Below are 22,349 nucleotides of genomic sequence, written 5' to 3' on the forward strand. Positions count from 1 at the left end.
CCTTCAATGAGATAATAGGATGACATCAGTGTAGTTTTTTTAATAGTCCATGCTTGGGAGGAGGCTAAGCTTGTAAGAACAGGAAAATGACTGATATACTGGTTGAATCATAATGCTATATCCTAAAGAGTGAAAAGCATCATCAGCAAATCAAGTGGTCATGGAGATTGGTAGTTCCCCACCCCGCCATACACACCTTTTTCAATCCTTTGGTTTAGTCAGTAAATGCTGACACATCATTTAGAGTATTTGCAGCTGTAAGCATCCTAGTGAAGCAGTTTTTAAGATCAAAGAGCTGTATTCTCAGCGTACACAGGATCTGAAAGTGAAACCACCAGTAGTGGAGTGGAGAGAAGGCGGGGTTCATGCCCAAAGCACAAAACACATTACCCAGTGTGAATGCAATCTTCAGGAGTCAAGATCCCCAGTTAAATTCCCTCAAAAACTCAGTGCTGTTGAATTAAAAACTGGCGTCGCGATTGTGAACCAAGGGTGCCAAATGTTGAGTGTAGCACTGTCAGTTTCCATTGTGAAATTTGCTGTGCCTCAAGAAGCTGTTCACTATGTCCACTTGGCTTAATAGCACTCTTAGTTCCTTCCAAGAAGGATGTGGATTCAAACCCAACTCCAGGACTTGAGCACACATTGTAGGTTGACACTTCAGCAGAGTGATGAGGGTGTATGCATTGTCAGATGTGTTGTCTTTCAGTTGAGACGCTCAACCATCTCAGGTGGGCATAAAAGATCTCTGGCACTATTCAAAGAAGAGCAGCAGAGTTTTTTTTTGGTGCTTTGGCTTTTATCCTTTAATCAACTTCACTAAAGCAACTTTACTGGCCAATTTATCTATTACTTTTTGGGGATTTTGCTATGTGAAAATTGTCTGCCTTGTTAGCTTACGTTAAACAGGAATTAATTCCTTCTAAAGCAATTTGAAACATCTTGAGGTTATGAAAGGTACGATAAAAATGCAAGTTTTTTTCCTTTCAATATGCTCAGTTGAAGCTGAGTCATAAAGTTATACAGCACAGAAACAAGCCCTTCGGCCCATTGTGTCTATGCCGGCCGTCAAGCACCTAACTATTCTTGTCCTGTTTTCCAGCACTTGGCCTGTAGCCTTGTATGCTATGGCGTTTCAAATGCTCATCTAAATACTTCTTAAATGTTGTGAGGGTTCCTGCCTCTACCACCATTTCAGGCAGTGTATTCCAGATTCCAACCACCCTCTGGGTGAAAACATTTTTCCTCAAATTCCCTCTAAACCTCCTTCCCCTTACCTTAAATCTATGCCCCCTGGTTATTGACCCCTCCACTAAGGGAAAAAGTCTCTTCCTATCTAATCTATCTATGCCCCTCATAATTTTGTATACCTCAAACATGTTCCCCCTCATCCTTCTCTGTTCTAAGGAAAACAACCCTAGCCTTTTCAGTCTCTCTTCATAGCTGAAATGCTCCAGCCCAGGCAACATCCTGGTGAATCTCCTCTGCACCCTCTCCAGTGCAATCACATCCTTCCTATAGTGTGGTGCCCAGAACTGTACACCGTACTCCAGCTGTGGCCTAACTAGCGTTTTATACAGCTCCATCATAACCTCCCTGCTCTTATATTCTATGCCTCGGCTAATAAAGGCAAGTATCCCATGTGCCTTCCTAACCACCTTTTCTGCCTGTGCTGCTGCTTTCAGTGGTCTATGGACAAGTACACCAAGGTCCCTCTGACCTTCTGTACTTCCTAGGGTCCTACTAACCATTGTGTATTCCCTTGCCTTGTTAGTCCTCCCAAAATGCATCACCTCACACTTCTGAGGTATCCCAAGTAAATAATTATCTCTACTGGTCTTTAATGAGAACAGATTGGACAGGTCACAAAGTTAGGTCTTTTTTAACCTTAATGATTTTGACATTTTCTTCTTCCAAAGATGCAGCAACAAAAAGTTAATAATAAGATGTCTCAAGGCACTACATAGGAGCATTATAAAGCAAAATTAGACACAGAGCCACATAAGGAGATATTAAGACAGATGTCCAAAAGCTGAGTCAAAGAGGTAGGTTTTAAGAAGCACCTTAAAGGAAGAAAGAGAGTTCGAGAGGTTTAGGGGGGGAATTCCAGAGCTTAGGGCCCAGGCAGCTGAAGGGACAGCCACCAGTGATGCAGCAATTAAAATCAAGGATGCTCAAGAGGTCAGAAATAGAGGAATGCACTTCCTTTGTAAAGACATATGCAACGTACTCGTTTAATACTTTAACCATGTCCTCTGCCTCTACATGAAGATTTTCCTTTTGGTCCTTAATAGGCCCAACTTTTTCCTTCGCTAACTTCTCGCACTTATGTTTATAAAATGTTTTAAGGTTCAATTTAGGATTGTTCTCTGGCAATTTTTCCAGACTATTTTTTCCTCGTTTATTACATCTGGTTTTCTGTTACCAGATGTCATCGGGATGTACTACACTTCGTGCATCTCTTCATTGGATAGACTTGTACTACAGCTCCTTCACATATCAGATCACTAAGTAATCAAAATGGTTATTCCTGGATTCACGGATCAACAATATCACCATGAATACAGTTCATATGTGATATCTAATCTAATGGGCCACAAAGTTCTTTAGAAAAATGTTATAGAAATGGAGCATGCTGGACTCTTTCAGGGACCTAAATCAGCATGCTACACCTTCAATCGGTGACATGTAGATGCTGTGTGCAATACTGACAATGAAATACTGACAATTTTCAGTATTTGACTCATTTAAGCGCAGTCGTTCCACAGGTCATAATTTGCTCTATTATGAACTCTTCTGCTCCCAGTTGGCCTCCTGAAAGTTCTGCGCAAATATCTTTTTATTCTCAAAGGTTATCAAGCAAAATTCCTGAATATTCAACAAATCCTGTATAACTATTCAATCCCAGACTGGTGTTCTCCACAAGCATTGCTCACATCTCAAGCATCACAGGAACAATTGTCTTAACCTGCAGATTTGGGGTCAGTTTCCAAATGCATGCCAATTTTTATTATTCTTACATGGGATGTGGAGTGGCTAGCAAGGCAGCATTTGTTGCCCATCCCTAATTGCCCTTGACAACTGAGTGGCTTGCTAGACCACTTCAGAGGGCAGTTAAGAGTTGGTCACATTGCTGTGGGTCTGGAGTCACATGTAGGCCAGACCAGGTAAGGACATCAGATTTCCTTCCCTAAAGGACATTAGTGTGACAATCAATGATAGCTTCATGGCACCATTACTGAGACTGGCTTTCAATTCCAGATTTTTATTGATTAATTGAATTTAAATTCCACCAGCTGCCATGGTGATATTTGACCCCATGTCCCCAGAGCATTAGCTTGGGTCTCTAGAGTACTAGTTCAGTGACATTATCATTACACCACCATCTCCCCTGAATTATATCCAGCTTCACCTATCTTGACCTCTCCATTGTCTTTGTGCTGTCAGACTGTTCTTGTGAAAATCAGTCTTGCATGCACCTTAACTTCTTCCAGTCAAATAATCATTGTCTTCAGTCCCCACCATAAGCTCTACACTCTTGCCACTGACTACACAATCTCCTTGACTACTAACACAAGTCATAGAGTTATACAGCAAAGGAACAGGCCCTTTGGCCCATCGTGTCCATGCAGGCTATCAAGCACCAATCTATTCTAATCCCATTTTCCAGCACTTGGCCTGTAGCCTTGTATACTATGGCTTTTCAAGTGCTCATCCAAATACTTCTTAAATGTTGTGAAGGTTCCTGCCTCTACCATCTCTTCAGGCAGTGCGTTCCAGATTCCAATCACCCTCGGAGTGAAAAAACTTTTCCTCAAATCCACTCTAAACCTCCTGCCCCTTACCTTAAATCTATACCCCTTGGTTATTAACACCTCCGCTAAAGGAAAATGTTTCTTCCTATCTAACCTATCCATGCCCCTCATCTAAATACTTCTTAAATGTTGTGAGGGTTCCTCATAATTTTGTATACCTCAATCAGGTCCCCCCTCGACCTTTTCTGCTTTAAGGAAAACAACCCTAGCCTATCCAGTCTCTCTTCATAGCTGAAATGCTCCAGCCCAGGCAACATCCTGGTGAATCTCCTCTGCACCCTCTCATGTGGAGTCACATCCTTCCTATAGTGTGGCGACCAGAACTGTACACAGTACTCCAGCTGCATAACCAGCATTTTATACAGCTCCATCATAACCTCTCTGCTCTTATATTCTATGCTTCGGCTATGAAAGGCAAGTATCCCATATGCTTTCCTAACCACCTTATCTACCTGTGCTGCTATGTTCAGTGATCTATGGACAAGTACACCAAGGTCCCTCTGACCCTCTGTACTTCCTAGGATCCTACCATCCATTGTACATTCCCTTGCCTTGTTAGTCCTCCCAAAATGCATCACCTCACACTTCTCAGGATTAAATTCCATTTGCCACTGCTCTGTCCAACTTACCAGCCCGTCTATATTGTCTTGTAATCTAAGGCTTTCTTCCTCACTATTTACGACACCACCAATTTTCGTGTCATCTGCGAACTTACTGATCATACCTCCTATATTCACGTCTAAATCATTAATGTACACTACAAACAGGCTTCCAATCGCAAAAACAACCCTCGACCATCAGCCTCTGCCTCCTGCCTCCTGCCACGAAGCCAATTTTGGATCCAATTTGCCAAATTGCCTTGGATCCCATGGGCCCTTACCTTCTTGACCAATCTCCCATGCAGGACCTTATCAAAAGCCTTACTGAAGTCCATGTAGACTACATCAACTGCTTTATCCTCATCTACACATCTAGTCACCTCCTCGAAAAATTCAATCAAATTTGTTAGACATGATCTCCCCCTGACAAAGCCATGCTGACTATCCTTGATTAATCCCTGCCTCTCCAAGTGGAGATTAATCCTGTCCCTCAGAATCTTTTCCAATAGTTTCCCTACCACTGATGTTAGACTCACTGGCCTGTAATTACCTGGTTTATCCCTACTACCCTTCTTGAATAATGGTACCACATTTGCTGTCTTCCAGTCCTCTGGCACCTCTCCTGTGACCAGAGAGGATTTGAAAATTTGTGTCAGAGCCCCTGCTATCTCCTCCCTTGCCTCACACAGCAGCCTGGGATACATCTCATTTGGGCCTGGGGATTTATCCACTTTTAAGCCCGCTTAAACTGCTAATACTGCCTCCCTTTCAATGCTAATTTGTTCAAGTATATCACAATCCCCCTCACTGATCTCTACACCTACATTGTCCTTCTCCATAGTGAACAGAGATGAAGAGTAATCATTTAAAACCTCACCTACGTCCTCCGACTCTACAACAGGTTGTTACCTTGGTCCCTAATGGGCCCTACTCTTTCCCTGGTTATCCTCTTGCCCTTAATATAAAACGCCTTGGGATTTTCATTTATCTTGCTCGCCAGTGTTTTTTCATGTCCCCTCTTCGCTCTCTTAATTACTTTTTTACCCCTACACTTCCTATACTCCTCTAGGGCCTCCGCTGTTTTCAGCGCTCTGAATCTGCCATAAGCCTCCTTTTTTCCTTATCCAATCCTCTATATCCCTTGACATCCAGGGTTCCCTCGACTTGTTGGTCCTACCCTTCACCTTTATGGGAACATGTTGGCCGTGAACTCTCACTGTTTCCGTTTTGAATGACTCCCACTGGTCTGATGTAGACTTTCCTACAAGTAGCTGCTCCCAGTCCACTTTGGCCAGATCCTGTTTTATCATATTGAAATTGGCCTTCCCCCAATTCAGTACCTTTATTTCAGGTCCATCTTTGTCCTTTTCCATAACTACCTTAAATCTTACAGAGTTATGGTCACTATCCCCAAAATGCTCCCCCACTGACACTTCTACCACTTGTCTGGTTTCATTCCCTAAGATTAGGTCCAGTACTTGCCCTTCTCTTGTAGGACTTTCTACGTGCTTGCTCAGAAAGCTCTCCTGGATACACTTTAAGAATTCTGTCCCCTTTAAGCCTTTTGCACTAAGACTATCCCAGTTAATACTGGGGAAGTTGAAATCCCCTACTCGTATTACCCTATTATTTTACACCTCTCTGACGTTTGCCTACATATCTGCTCCTCTATCTCTGCCTGACTGTTTGGAGGCCAGTGGTACATTTCCAACAAAGTGATTGCCCCCTTTTTGTTTTTAAGTTCTACCCATATGGCCTCATTTGAAGAACCTTCTAAGATATCATCCCTCCTTACTGCAGTAATTGATTCCTTGATCAATAGTGCAATGCCACCTCCTATTTTACGCCTCCCCCCCTGGAATACTGAGCTGCCAGTCCTGCCCTTCCCTCAACCATGTCTCTGTGATAGCAATAATATCATATTCCCATGTGTTAATCAATGCCCTCAATTCATCTGCCTTACTTGTAAGACTCCTTGTGTTAAAATAGATGCAATTCAGCCTTGCATTATTCACTTGTGCCATAACATGTCAATATTTGCTCTGCCTTCCAGATTGATTTAGTTTCTCTTCTATATTTGGCTGTGCATCACCCCCTACTGTACCTCCACTCTGTATCCCATCCCCCTGCCAAATTAGTTTAAACCTTCCCCACCCCCCCCAACAGCACTAGCAAACCTCCCTGCAAGGATGTTGGTCCCGTTTCAGTTCAAGTATAATTAGACTGTTCACGAACTTAGAGTTCTGTAGGACCTTGAGCAGAGTTTCCACCCTATAAGCTCTCCATCACAAAGACCACCTACTTCCACCTTTGTAATATCATGTGCCTCCAACCCTTCAACTCTTCCCTGCTGAAGCTCTCATTCAAGTCTATGTCAACTCTAAAATTGACTTCTCCAATATGCCACGTGCCTGTCTTCTATCTTCCACCCACCAAAAACCCCAGCTCATTCAAAGCTTAACTATTTGTATGCTGTTCCAAGGCACGTTCTGGTTGCCTAACGCCTCTATCCTCACTGATCCACATTGCTTCCTCGTCCACCAAGATTTCAAATGTCAAATTCTTGTGCATATCTTTAAATATTTCCACGGCCTTGTCCCTCCCTACCTCCGCACTCTCCAATCCTCAGCCTTTAGTGACACTCCCCACTTTGCCCCACCATTCGCAGCTGTGCCTTCAATCATCTTCTGACACGCTGTAATGTTCTAATCTAATCTAATTCCTTGCCCAAACTCATCTATTTCTGCAACTCCCTCCCGTCTGTTAAAATTTTCCTTCAAGTCCACCTGGCGTGGTTTATTTGAATGCTGTTCAATAATAAAAGTGATGGCATAGATTGTTAGCTCATATAAGATATGAGATCATGTTGTTTTTAATTCTGAAAATCATTAAACAACAAATCTCCGTAGGCAAACATTAACTTCAGTCTACATGATCAATACTATGTACACATCCAATTTTTTTTTATTTCCAAAATATACTTTATTCATAAAAAACTAAAAAATACATTACCAAACAGTTCCAAAAAGCACAAAGTCAAAAAATACAAGGAGTGCAAAAGAGATCAGTTTCCTTCAATACAGGAGTGAGTTGCCTCACAACCCTTCCATTTCATTTTACATGCTATGTACATTTTACAGCAAACCAAATATTTTCTGGATACAGTTGAGGGGTTTTTCATTGGTCCAGCCCCTCAGTTCACCTTGGTGGGGGGTACCTTACACAGTGGTCTTTCCCCATTGAGCCTTTGCCGCGGCTGCCCCAAGCTTTAGTACGTCCCTCAGCACATAGTCCTGGACCTTGGAATGTGCCAGTCCACAACATTCGGTCGTGGACAACTCTTTGCGCTGGAAGACCAGCAATTTTCGGGCAGAGCAAAGGGCGTCTTTCACCGAGTTGATAGTCCTCCAGCAGCAGTTGATGTTTGTCTCGGTGTGCGTCCCTGGGAACAGCCCGTAGGGCACAGACTCCTGTGTTACAGAGCTGCTTGGGATGAACCTTGACCAAAACCACTGCATCTCTTTCCACACTTGCTTTGCAAAGCCACATTCCAGAAAGAGGTGGGCAACTGTCTCTTCCCCACCACAGCCACTTTGAGGGCATTGTGCAGAGGGTGTGAGACTCCGGTATGTACACATCCAATTGAAAAATTATAATTAAAAGTTGTGTTTCTAAAATACTGCTCTTTTGCAATTGCATTTTCTGTTCTGAATCTAGTGATATTATATGTGTACTGACCTGCAAGACAGCACAATAATGTAATATAACTGATGGTATTAGTTTGTACAATTATTGGACCATAGGGTCTCTAGCTCAATTTCGCTTCTCAAATGATATAATTCACTCTCTGTTTTCACTACCACTTGAGCTGAAATAAAAAACTAGAAACAAAATGAATATTAAACACTTTGATCATCTGCTTGACGATACCAGTGACAAATACCATTGTTGATGGCAAAATCCAAATCATTAGGATGCATTTTTGCAACAACATAATATCGCTTTAGTGTGTATAAAGTAAAAATGTATTCAAACTCTCGTACTATGTGGCCATTGGTAAATCTAAGTTTCAGATCGTGTACTAATATGCTGTTAGTTGAATCTTCATAATAGTACAAGAGTCAAGAATGAGCACAGGATGAGTTAACTATTGAAAGATCTATACATTTGCAACATTTGTATTGAAATAAGAAGGAAGTTCCTGTCTTCTATGGAGGTTAGTCTAACGGAATCTACACTTCTTTATTACACAAGTTACAATATTGAGGAATTCATTCTAGAAGAAAGCCATTTTTTTATCACTTTCATGTCAGATTCAATTTTTTTGGACAAAGCATCACACAGTTACTTTTTTCCTCACCAATTTTCTCCCTTCCCCATGACTCTTGAAGGCTTTGAATCTATGATGGGGTATAATTCCATTGGACTGTGTGCCCTCTGCTATCTCATCCCAAGTGACCATTATTCATCTGAGAGTTTGTGATGAATCAGTAGCTACGTCAAATGGGGATCATAGCTGAGTCTTAATTTACCCTCATTCTGAGGACAATTATAACACCTCCTAAAATGCAATTTTGCACTCGTTTTACCTAAAATGAAAATAAATGAATAAGGGTAGCAGGCAGAGTGGAGGATACTTGGTCTGCCCATGTTTAACTAGAACTAGAAAGACTGTAGAGCCTTCTTCAGAGGTGCCGACTTTGCTGAGTTAGTAGCACTTTTATTTTTGGGTCTGCAGATTGAGCACATAATCTGAGTTAGTACCAAGTGAATGCTGCATTGATAAAGGTACTATCCTTTGGGCAAACCAAGGTTCTAGCTGCCTGTTCGGGTAAATTATAACAAAAAGCAGGGCAAATATGACTGAAAGGTTCTGCCATTGATAGTGGAGTGGAGAAATGGGGAGATGCATAGAATGCTGGAGTCAAAAGGAGATAAGGGTGCAGGAAGGGATGTAAAGCTGGAGATGGTTCTGGAGATAGGCTGGAGCAAAGCTGTGGAGGGATTTGTAGATGAGGATTTTAAATTTGATGCATTTGGGAAAAGGAGGCCAAGGTATGCAAGTGATGAGAGGGAGAGGATATGAAGGTTGAGGCACCATAACATAGGACCATTGTTTTACCTGACAGATAGTAGCAGGGGTGATGCTATTTCATGGCTATTACAGATAGTATAGTCAGTTGCTAGATTACAAACTATTTAGCAAATATTACTCTATAACTATGTATCTGCAAGGACGCCAAGATTTATCATAAAATAATAAAGTCATTTCAGTGTGTCATTTACCTTTTGATTCTCCACAGCAAGTCTCTCTGAATTCCCTCTTGACCAGAATATTGCATTCACGCCCGCAGTTCTTACCACAAATGCTAATTACAGATCTTATATTTATCTTTATTTCCAGAGATTCGGAATAAGTTTTTTCTTTTATATGATCTCTAATTTGTGTAAAATATTCACTTTACAAAACAATGGCTAATCTTTTTGTGGAAAGGAAGCTAATCTGAAAATATTTTGTAATATCAAAAGTTCATACACCACTTATCCCAACATGAGAGTAATTTTTGGACTACACTCCAAAATATTGCTAGTAATGTGTCTCAATAAATTAAAACGAGGATGTGGGCTGGTTTGCAAATGGGATCTGGAGTGTTGAGTTTAAAAATAAATAATATCTGAATTTTAAAAAATTAATTTATCAAACAGAAATTGTTTCCCTTATTTTTGTTTTAGTGTAAATTAATTTTTACAATTATTCACTTTAGTATAAATATAAAATACATTTAGTGTACTTCATTTTCATAATATTGTTTAGATTTGCAGTAACATATTTTGGCCAGCAGGGGTCACCAGGAGACATCGACTGGAATTTTGAGTGCTGTTGAAAAAGCTGGTGAATCTACACAAATGTCTGTGTTTCCTAGTGTTCGGTTTCAGTAAACCCTAATATCCAAATGATTCGACATTGACCTGTGTTGGTAACAGTGATTAATCTTTATTCAGCTTACTAAATGCGATCCTACTTATTAAACTTTATTCAGCACAAGTACGGTAGCATAGTGGTTATCTTACTGAACAAGTAATCCAGAGGCCTGGACTAATGATCTCTGGTAGCTGGGGAATTTAAGTTCAATTAAATAATTCTGGAATTAAAATGTTAGTATCCATTAATGGTGACCATGAAACTACTGGATTGTTGTTAAAACCTCTCTGGTTCATTTATGTCCTTTAGGGAAGGAAATCTGCTGGTCTTGCCTAGATGTAACTCCAGACCCATAGCAATGTGGTTGATTCTGAAATGACTGAGCAAGCCACTCAGTGACATTCAAGAACATAGCTTACCACCATCTTCTCAAGGGTAATTAGGGATGGGCTATAAATGCCATTGACATCCACATCCTGTGAATGAATATATAAAAGTAAGACTTGATGCATGACAGCATCTGAGCAGCAGTTTTCAGTGCATAAAAGAGAATTATATTACCCCGATATGCCCTGGGTAGAAGTCACGATGACAGAAAGAGGTCTGCAATCTCTGGCCCATTCTCCTGGCTCCATCCTCTGAGTGTCTCTCTTCCTGAGTCTCCTACACTTGCTGCCTGTTTGTATCCCCTTTTATGCCCCTTTCCACAATTCAAACCCACTGAATTTCATGATACCAATCATTGACTTATTCCCCTCACATTACTGTCCAATATATGGTATATGACATGGTTTGCCATGTGGGGGTGGGGGGGGGGGGGCACATTACAATTTTTAACTTACTTGGGGGGCTGGTGAGACAATTTTAGAAAGATAAAGGCACTAAAATTTATCTAACTATTAATCAAGACAACAACAAAGGTGCATTTTGTGATGAAGCTTTAAATGAGAAGACTAATTTATTGACTTACCTTCTGGTCACTATATTGGACACTGATTTAGTGCGATACCTAGCATTTTTTTTTGCTTGCACACATAGTCAATGTTTGCCTGCACACTAGTTGTAGTGATGCAGAGTATTCTGGATAGATGTCAATCTGTCAAGAGTGCACTTGATCACTCTCTCTCTCTCTGTCCCCCTCTCCGCCCCCCCTCCTCTCTCTGTCCCCCCTCTCTCTGCCCCTCTTTCTCTGTCCCCCCTCTCTCTGCCCCTTTCTCTCTCTCTCTGTCCCCCCAATCCCTGCCCCCACTCTCTGACAATTGCAGAGACCGGGAATGCTCAGCAGATGGTTGATCAGTTTTTTAAAAATCTCAAGCCAGTTTCACAGCTGACAGATCCTGGCATCAGGAACTGCAGTTTCTGAACAGATTCGCGGTTTTCCAGCGGGCTTTTAAAAAACCCGGAATCTGTCCAAAGTTCAGATACTGATGTTCCTAATGTCAGGATCTGTCAGCTGTGAAACAGACTTGTGATCTTTTTGAAAAGTCGGTCTGACAACGGGAAATTTCCCATCTGCAGTCATGGAGCCCTGGTGAGGACGAGGAACAGCCCCGGATACAGTTTACAGCCGTGGGCCGTATGGGATGGGAACCTTCAACGGGCCGGATCCTGGCCCATGGACCATATGTTGGACAACCCTGGTTTATAAGGTCTATGTTCTCAGCACCTTGCTGTATGGCTGTGAAACATGGGAGACTTGCAGCTACCAGGAAAAGAAACTCAATAATTTCCATCTTCGCTGTCTGTAGCACATTATACTAATATCCTGGCAGGACAAAATCACAAATATGGCAGTCCTCTCAAAGGTTTAGCTTCCAAGTGTTTTGGTACTAATCAAACAGAGGTGGCTTTGGTGGATCAGATACTTCCCAGGATGGAAGATGGTCGCATACTCAGGGACCTTCTGTATGGTGAGGTAGCCGGGGCCAGACGACCAGTGGGGCGCCCAAAGCTCTGCTTCAAGGATGCTTGCAAGCGCGACATAAAAGCCCTAAATGTCAACTATCGCATCTGGGAGTCAACAGCTGGTGAAAGAGGGAAGTGGCAACACATCCTGTGGACTGGTGTGCACTACCACGATGACCAGTGGCTACAGTATCTTGACAACATGTGCCAACATCAAAAACAACAACTCACAGTGTCACTTGGCAGCTTCACGTGCAGCACTTGTGGCAGAACCTGCCTCTCAAGGATTGGCCTTCACAGCTATCAGTAAAGGTGCACCAAGGGAAGACACCCCACCTAAATGGATTGTTTGCTGCATGTCCATCATCTTTCATAGATGGAAGGATGCCAACCAGCAAGTCCAATTAGAGAGGTGCAAGCACACAATGTCCCTGCTTTCTCAAGGTTTAATCACTGATTTCAGCTGTTGGGACTGGTATCAGTGCAGCTATTGTAATACAAAGAAATGTATCTCCACACTGGAGAGTTTTGGATTTTTCTGATCACATCTGAATTGATTAAGTCAATACTGCTATTGTAATACAAAGAAACATGTCTCCACTCGGAGAAATTTGGCTGTTTTGATCACACCCAAAATTGGTTAATTTATCCATCTATACTTGGTTCCCGTGGGAACATAGTTGCCCCTGTTTAGTGTCTTATTCTATCTTACTTCTGTTGATAGCCAACATTTTTCATGTAATTCTAGCTAGGTTATTTATCATCGTCTTTTAATTGTCTTGCTTCTCCTTCTATTCTTGCCAGCTTGCATCACTCCCTAAAACTGTCATCCGCTGGTGCCAGCGGGTCTGAGGTCACACAAGCAATTAAATATCACAATGGTGTAATTCAGTTGGTTGTAATTTACCAGCATGTGCATACTTCAAGTAAAAAAATTATTCTTATTAAGCAATTAATAGACACTGTAGGATTCTTAGATAATCCCATCAGTCCCCACCTTGCGGGGGAGGAGGCATCTCCGACCCCTCACCTAACTTCCTACAACAGTCATGCTAGCTCTAAGCTAGTTGCTGTCTGATCCTCTCCCAATTACACAATTTAGCCAGTGCATTTTAACTGCCAGTACAACTATTATTATATTTCTGATGCAATGTCATTGATCTGAAATGTTGGGCTGGATTTTAAAGCCCCTCCGCCGTTGGGAATGTTGGCGGGGGGGGGGGCGGGGTAACAATGAAGAACGGTGTGGCGGAGGCCCGCCACCGACCCCGATGGCGACAGGCCCCGTGCCGGTCTCGGCGGTGGCGGTGACGCCACATGGCGGCCGCCCCGCTGCGCGGCGACGGGACCCCCATTTGAATATGTAAACTAATTTACATACCTGATTTAATGAGTGTCCCATCACGTCCTTAATTGGCGCACCAATCTTCATTCGGGCAGCCAACAATGCCGCGCCTTCGAATCCCCGTTCGGGAAACATGGCGCGACACCTGTGGGGGAGGGGAGAGGAGCATTTTTTCTCTGTGCAGGAGGGGGGAGTGATGCAGATTGGTCGGGGGTGGGGGGGGGTGGGGTGATGGGAAGGGGCAAAGGGCAAAGTTGCCAAACTTGGGTAGGGGGAAAAGGTCAAATTCTCAATATTCGAATTGCTGGGGGGAAAAGGGCACAAATGTTTGGAAATGCCATTGGCAGGGGTGGGGGAGGAAATGCATGTAAAGGTCATTTAATTCTGTTTTGCATCAATTTAACTTACCTGGCCCTTTAAATTTTAAATGTCCATTGAGGGCTGTAAGCCCTTTAAAAATGGCGCTGTTGCTGGCAACGGCTCGCCCACACCCTCCACGACATCGCGGGGGGCGGATGCTGCGGCCATGCATATGAGACATCATGTTTCAAATCGCAGCGGCTCTGTGATGTGGTGCCCCGTGTGTTCGGCCGCATTTACTTACGTCTCTCGTCTACTTTGGCGGCACAGTCTTAAAACGCAGCCCATCAACTCTGTTTCTCTCTCCATAGATGCTGTCAGAGCTGCCGAGTATTTCAGATTTTCAGCATCTACAGTATTTTGCTTTTGTATTTGTGTCAACTATTATTATCACCTCTCCCCCCTCCCCCACCACCGAGAGTAAGGATGTAACCCATGGAATGAATTTGTATCCAAGGAAATTAACCTACACTGTACATTATCTCCCACCATTTCTGAACTTCCAATACCTTAATCCCTGTTTTCAATGTCCCTGTTGTCTTGCTGTAATGGAATAAGTGTTCATCTGAGGTGGCAGTACGTCAAATCTTCCACATACCCACCAACAACTCGGTTTCCATATAACAGTTTCCTTTGGCCAGGACTCACAATTTCCTAGCAACAACTTCACCATCAACTCAGCTGCCTTTCAACTTTCTTCTCCTGCTTTCTTTCGGCTGTTTTGTAATATAAAGTCCTCGATAATACCATCACAATCTCCTGAAATTACTGCTGGTTAGCAATCCACAAACAAAAGAGGCATTCTAAGATCACGCATAGCATATGGTTACCAGTCTTGTCACCATACTCCCTACTGTGCAGCCATTTTTATCTGATTATGTGATACCAATTGTCCACCTTCTACCTCCACCATTTGTAGACTAGTCTGACAAAATATAGCTGGACTAGCCCTATCCACGATTGGAAAGGGGCCTCTCCAAGTGGGTTCAAACACATGATCCTTTTTACTGTAGTTCATTATCATGACTATGTCACTGATCTGATACTCATACGGTCGCACCATTTTGTCAAAATACTTTTTCATCTGTTGTTCTGATTTGCCTAGATTTTTGGCCACTAATTCATTGTATGTCCCTGAACCTTTTTGAAGAATTTTAGTCATTTACGATGTAAAAAGAGGTCATTTCACCCACTGAGTCCATGCCAAGTCTCCGCCGAGCAATCTAGTCAGTCCCACTTCCCCACTCGATCCCTGTAGCCCTGCAAGTTTATTTCCTTCAAATGATGATCCAATTTCCTTTTGAAGTCATTGATTGCCTCCGCTTCAACCACCCTCATGGGCAGCGAGTTCCAGGTCAGAACAACTCGCTGTGTAAAAACGTTCTTCCTCACATTCCACCTGCACCTCGTGCCCAAAACCTTCAATCTGTGTCCCCTAGTCCTTGTACCATTAGTTAATGGGGACAGTTTTTCTTTGTCTACCTTATCTAAGCCTGTCATAATCTTGCACACCTCTGTCAAATTTCCCCTCAATCTCCTTGGCTCGAGGGAGAACAACCCCAGCTTTTCCAACCTAACTTTGTAACTAAAATCCCTCATCCCCATAGCCATTCTGGTAAATCTCCTCTGCACCCCGTCAAGGACCGTCACATCCTTTCTAAAGTGTGGTGACCAGAACTGGACACAATACTCTAGCCGGGACCTAACTTTATAAAGGTTCAGCATAACTTCCCTGCTTTTTTACTCAATTCGTCTATTTATGAAGCCCAAGTGCCCATATGCTTTATTAACCACTCTCTCAATATGTCCTGCCAGCTTCATATGCGCCCACAGGTCTCTCTGTTCCTGCACACTCTTTAGAACTGTGCCATTAAATCTATATTGCCTCACCCTATCCCTTCTGCCAAAATGCATCACCTCACACTTGTCTGTATTAAATTCCATCTGCCACTTGACTGCCCATTCTGCTAGTCTATCTATATCCTGTTGCAAGCAGTTTATATCAACCTCATCGTTTGCCACTCTTCCAAGTTTGGCATCATCGGCAATTTTTAAAATTCTACTCTGTATTCCAAGCTCCAAGTCATTTATATATAGCAAAAAAAGCAGTGGTCCTAGCACTGACCCTTGGGGAACACCACTGTCTGTTATCCTCCAGTCTGAAAAACAGCCCTGTACCACATTCTGCTGAAAGGTCACAGACCTGAAACATTAACTCTGCTTCTCTCTCCACAGGTGCTGCCTGAGCTCCTGAGTATTTCCAGCACTTTCTGTTTTTATTTCATTTACCACGACTTGCTGTTTTCTGTCCTTAAGCCAGTTTTTTATCCAATTGGACACTGGCCTTCTCATTCCATGAGCCTCAATTTTATTAACCAGTCTTTTATGTGGTACTTTATCAAGCACTTTCTTAAAATCCATATAGACAACATTCACTACATTCCCTTCCTTAACCTTCTCTGTTATTTTATCAAAAAATTCAATTAGAATAGTGTAACATGATCTGCCTTTTACAAATTGGCACAGTGGCGCAGTGGTTAGCACTGTAGCCTCACAGCTCCAGTGACCCGGGTTTGATTCTGGCTACTGCCTGTGCGGAGTTTGCAAGTTCTCCCTGTGACCGTGTGGGTTTCCGCCGGGTGCTCCGGTTTCCTCCCACAGCCAAAGACTTGCAAGTTGACAGGTAAATTTGCCATTGTAAATTGCCCCTAGTGTAGGTAGGTGGTAGGAGAATTGAGGGAAGGTAGGGATAGGGTAGGGAATATGGGATTAATGTAGGACTGGTATAAATGGGTGGGTGGTTGGTGGTCAGCACAGACTCGGTGGGCCGAAGGGTCTGTTTCAGTGCTGTATCTCACTATGAAATCTATGCTGGCTCTCCTTAATTAACTCAAACCTCTCCAAATGCCTGTTGAGTTTTTCCCTGTGTCTAAAACCTTACCCACCACTGATGTTAAACGAACTGGCCTGTAGTTTCTAGGACTGTCCTTACAACCTTTCTTGAATAAGCGTGTCACATTTGCCATTCTCCAGTCCTCTGGCACCTACCCCATATCTAGGGAAGATTGGAAGATTATGCAAAGCCCTTCTACTATCTCCACCCCGACTTCCTTTAGCAACCTGGGATGCAAGCCATCCGGGCTAGGTGACTTTTCCCCCATTAGTCCAGTAAACCTTCTCTGTACTGCCTCCAACGCATTTACATCCTTCCTTAAATAAGGAGACCAGTACTGTACACAATACTCCAGATGCGGTCTCACCAATGCCCTGTATAACTGAAACATAACCTCCCTACTTTTGTATTCAATTCCCCTCGCGATAAACGATAACACTCTATTAGCTTTCCTAATTACGTGCTGTACCTGCATACTGACCTTTTGTGATTCATGCACTAGGACACCCAGATCTCTCTGTGCCTCAGAGATCTGTAATCTCTCACCATTTAGATAATATGCTTCTATTTTTCTTCCTGCCAAAGTGGACAATTTCCCACTTTCCCACATTATACTCCATTTGCCAGGTTTTTGCCCACTCACTTAACCTAGCTATATCCCTTTGTAGCCCCCTTATGTCCTCTTTCATCAAAATGAAATTAGCCCTCTTCCAAACTAGCTGTTCTACCTTATATCGTTCCTTGCTTTTCTGCATTACGAGTCGAAACTTTACCCAAGTGCTCCCCCACAGACATTTGATCCACTTGGCCCATCCCATTTCCCAGCACCAGGTCCAGCAATGTCTCCTAGTTGGGCTGGGAACATACTGATCAAGGAAGTTCTCCTGAACACATTTCAGAAATTCATCACCCTTCTTTCCCTTTACTTTCACATTATCCCAATCGATATTTCAGTGATTAAAGTTGCCCAATATCACCATCCTATAGTTCTTGCACATCTCTGTGATTTCCCTGCAGATTTGCTCCTCTATCTCTCTCACTATCTGGATGCCTATAGAATATTCCTAGTAGCGTGATCATACCCTTTTTGCTTCCTAACTCTAACCAAATGGATTCTGTCCCTGCCCCTCAAGGACATTCCCTCTTTCCAACACTACAATGTCTTCCCAAATCAGCATTGCCAACCCACCTCCCTTTTTCCCTTCTCTATCTTTTCTGAACACTTTATATCCTTGTCTATTAAGCGCCCAGTCCTTGCAATTTTTAAGCCACGTTTCTGTTTTTGCAACATCATATTTCCATACTGCTATTGTGCTTGTAGCTCACCAACCCTATCCACCACACTTTGCATATTTACATACATGTATTTTAATCCTTTCTTTGCTTCACAAACCACTGGCCACCTCCAGGCTCTTACCCATTGTCTCTCGAGACAAGGAGGCCAAAGAAGATTTTAATCCTTTCTTTGCATTCTTTGTAGCCCTTCTCAGTCTACTACAATCTAATATGGAACTATTGCCTTCTCTAGTACTATCCAACACTCTCATATTATGCACTTATTCCTCTTTTCTACTTCTATATGCTGGTGCCCATCCCCCTGCCAATTTAGTTTAAACCCTCCCCAAACACACTAGTGAACCCCCCCCACAAGGACATTGGTCCCAGTCCTATTGAGGTGCAACCGTCCCTTTTGAATAGGTGCCTTCTGCCCCAGAACTGGTCATAATGCCCGAAGAATCTGAAGCCCTCCCTCCTGCACCATGCTTCAAGTCTCGCATTGATCCTCTCTATCTTCTTATTTCTACTCTAGCTAGCGCATGGCACTAGGATTAATCCAGAGATTACTACCTTTGAGGTGCTACTCTTTAACTCCCTCACTAGCTCCTGAAAACCTAACCGTAGGACCTCAATTTCTGCTCTTTCTTAGTCGCTGATACCCAACGTGTATCACAACTTCTCCCCCTTGTAGAATATCCTGCACCCTCTCCATCATGTCCTTTACCCTGGCACCAGGGAGGCAAAACACCTTGCGGGACTTGATGGCAGTTACAGAAATGCCTGTCTGACCCTGACTATGGAATCTCATTAAAACTGTGTTTCTACATTTTGCTGCTCCATCCTGTACGTTCTCTTGCCCATTGGTTTCATGGTCTAGATTGCACTCCTTCAGGGTAGCATCACTCTCAACAGTCTCCAACGCTGATACCTGTTTGAGAATGGCTCACACCCCAAAGACCCCTGCACTTCCTGCCTCTTTCTACTCTTCCGGATGGCCACCCACCTACTATCCTGAACTCTTACTGCCTAGTAAATATTTAATAATGTTTCTTTTTGAAGAAGGTGAACGAGCAAAGAAACAGAATATTTAAAGGTTGAAAAGGCCAGAGGTCATAGTCCACCTTGCTGCTGTTCTAGTACTTGTAATTGATGATGTGTTTCTCTTCTATCTACTTTGTCCACTAGGACCTTGAAGAGATCGAGGCTACTTGTCCCTCCAACTTTCCCAGGTATGCTATTCAAAAAACTCACTATCCTCTCAATGATTTAATGCTTTCTACACGTCCCATCTTTTTAGATTTTATTCACATTCCCTTGTTCTGCTATCTCATACCAACTCAAATATCCATACTCTTTATTAATGAGTATTTCTTTCATTTCCTCTCTCAGCGTTCTCTTCTTCATTGAAGAGAGTCCCAATTCTGTGAGCCTATTCTTATATGATTTATTCTCTTGTCCCTTAATCATTATAGTGGCCCTTCTCTGCACCTTTCCCAGCTTAGCTACATCCTTCCTGTATTGTGGGTTCCAGAACTGTACCCAGTATTCCAGGTTTGGCCTGAGCAAAGCTCTACAGTAGCTGGTTAAGCTTCTACAAAAAAAAAATCCATTTTGGCCCTGCTCCTTAAGTTTTTATACAACTTAATGCCCCATTTCCTTTTTTTGACAGCAGCTGGAAATTGGCTTGATGTCACCTGCCATGACTCCCAGATGCCTTTCCTGATTTGCCCATCAACATTTTCCCATTATTCCTACAATTCCTCTGTTTACTTTTGATCACTAACTCCATATATAAACTGAAAGCAATTTTTAATGTTGTGACTTTTGCAGTGGTCCTGAAATTGAACCATAAGATATAAGCATACAAATTATTTGAAATGGGTTTATGAGGTTTCTTGACAATAGTTACTCTGAGATAAACATGGTCATCATTAAATATTTAAGCGTGGAACTACTGTCAGTCTCAGCCAGGAATCAAAGAAGCCACCTCACTCGTAAAGAGATGCTTTTCTGTTCTTGCATGTAGGACATATACTACTTTCTGATCTTCTGCTCAGTTACAGCACCCTTATGAATGTTCAACTTGGTGCTGCCTGGTCTTTCTCTAAGATTTTGTGCTTGTAAGCTACACTAGCTCTAAATCAATCCAATTCAAAACCATTCTTTCAGCTGTCTCATTGATTGCATGAGGTATTTTGCCAGAGGGTTAATGTATTTTTTGGCAAATAAAATGCAATTGTATCCAGTTTCCATTGTAGCTTTTAAAGAAATTTTTGCTTAAACCCATTTAGTAGTTTTTTTTTATCCACCTCTTCCAAATCTGTGCTGTAGGAATGTATTCTGGCATGTTTTTAAGCCTGGAGAAAGGCCAAGGCAGTGTCAATTTGAGTAAATACAGCCATAAAGTGTCGTAACTAAGTAAAAGATCATCCCATTGCCATAAATTTTTTTCAGCCCGTCTGCCTCAGATGCCCATGCATACCTGTCAAGTGCTGTTTTCAGTGGGACAGTCAATTACACTTTTATATTTTCCATATCTTTAGCTTAATAACTTAAAATAGATTTATTTATCGTCCTGGGTACTTTGGCCATTTCTGTATAGCTGCAAGTCAACATAGTTGATTTATAATGAAGAACAGTACAAACTACTGTGAAAGTGCTTTTACAATAAAGATAAATAGTATATATTCCAGCAGCAAGGTGCTGTTTAATACTGGGCAATAAAGGCAGCCCCTCTTAAGGTTGAGTCTAGCAAGCAAGTTGCTGCATACGGATGGATCCATTCATTTCCATTGAAATAAATTAAGGATAAGAACATTCGCATGTTTCTGTTGAGACTAATGAACTGTCAGTTTCAGTATTCAAAGCTTCGATAAAGAGCGAATTGGAATGATAGCTTAGCATTAATTGTTCTATTGCACTTTTGCCCTATTTTGTCTCTATTTGGAAGATAATTCAGTTGCAGCATCCCCATTCATTGATAGTTGCACAACTGAAACTAACAGCTATTTTATTTACATCATGCTTTTAATGTAGAAAATGTCCCAAGGCACTTCACAGAAAAAGTGGCTTTTTGAAAAAGTCTTAAAGGAGGAGATGGAGATAGAAGGGTTTTGGGAAAGAAGCCCAGAGCATAGGGCCTAGGGAGCTGGTTCAACTTAGTATGAACACTTGTCTACATTAGTTTTAAGTCGTTGAAGAGTTAAGAATAAGGGGCTTTAGATGCATGTTTAGATGCAAGAGATTTAGAATCTAGGGCAGGGGAAATTTCTTTACACAGATAGATTTGAGGCTGTGGATTCACTTCCAAGGATCTTGGTTGAGGGAGAAAGGTGTCAATATTCAAGATTAGATTGAACAGGGGGATGATGAAAAGGGGATGAAGAGATAAAGGAAGAAGATGGCTATGTGATTAGAACTATTTGCACATGCTGGCTGGGATTTTACCAGGCCTGTTGGATCAGTGGTGACGGGGGGTGGGGGGTGGTTGGGGGGGAGGGAGGACACTGAAAATGGAGTCGGGACGCACTCGCACAGAAGTTCAACGCCGCGATGTCGCTTCAGAATTTTACAAGCAGCAGAAAAGATGGAAGGCAGACTTCTCACAGTGATGCGGTGTGACATCAATTCAGGTAGTTTAGAAGGCAATTAACAGGAATTTACATACAATTAACTGGAATTTACATACAATTAACAGGAATTTTATGTCACACTTTGGATTTTCTGAATGGCACATGGGATTCACGGGCCTTCAGAGCCCTGAACAGTTAAAGGTGGCAGCAATAAGGCGAGGCTTCAGTGGTGGCCACTGCCAGAGGCCAAGAATATCGGATACCAGACCTAGTAGAGCAGCAGTGCTGTGGTGCGGGCGGAAAGGCACGGAGATGACGTCATGACGCATGGAGATGACATCATGGGCCTCCAATCCACAAGCCTCATCTAAAAATGCACCAGAACCACCTGTGCTTGTGAGTATAATAGATTAATTTCAAGCAGAAAATGTTGATGAGAATAGCAAACTGAATCGCAGTGTATTCCTGCCTAGTCATTGTCCTTTAGTCTCCTGTATTTTGCAAAATTACATTAGGTGCATGCCTCTTTAAATGATTCTTCCATCCTAACTCTACAAACCGGTATAAAGCCATCCAGTACCAGACATTGGACAGACCGGCTAAAAAACAGACTATCTGCTATTAAAAAAATGGGACGAATGGCCAGCCAGCCATTCTAA

At 42.4% G+C, this 22,349-nt stretch overlaps 1 protein-coding gene across 1 annotated transcript in view; it reads left to right on the top strand.

Annotated features, from left to right (window-relative positions):
* LOC137375842 (biorientation of chromosomes in cell division protein 1-like) overlaps window positions 1-22,086 on the top strand; it is a 64,123-nt gene extending 42,037 nt beyond the window's left edge. The window contains exons 6-7 of the transcript XR_010976074.1: window positions 19,304-19,347; window positions 21,816-22,086. The gene's annotated coding sequence lies outside the window, so the exon portion shown is untranslated. The remainder of the gene's footprint in view (window positions 1-19,303; window positions 19,348-21,815) is intronic.
* The last annotated feature ends 263 nt before the right edge of the window (window positions 22,087-22,349 follow it).

This window comes from Heterodontus francisci, chromosome 12 (assembly GCF_036365525.1).
Source record: "Heterodontus francisci isolate sHetFra1 chromosome 12, sHetFra1.hap1, whole genome shotgun sequence".
In the NCBI taxonomy this organism is placed as follows: Eukaryota; Metazoa; Chordata; class Chondrichthyes; order Heterodontiformes; family Heterodontidae; genus Heterodontus; species Heterodontus francisci.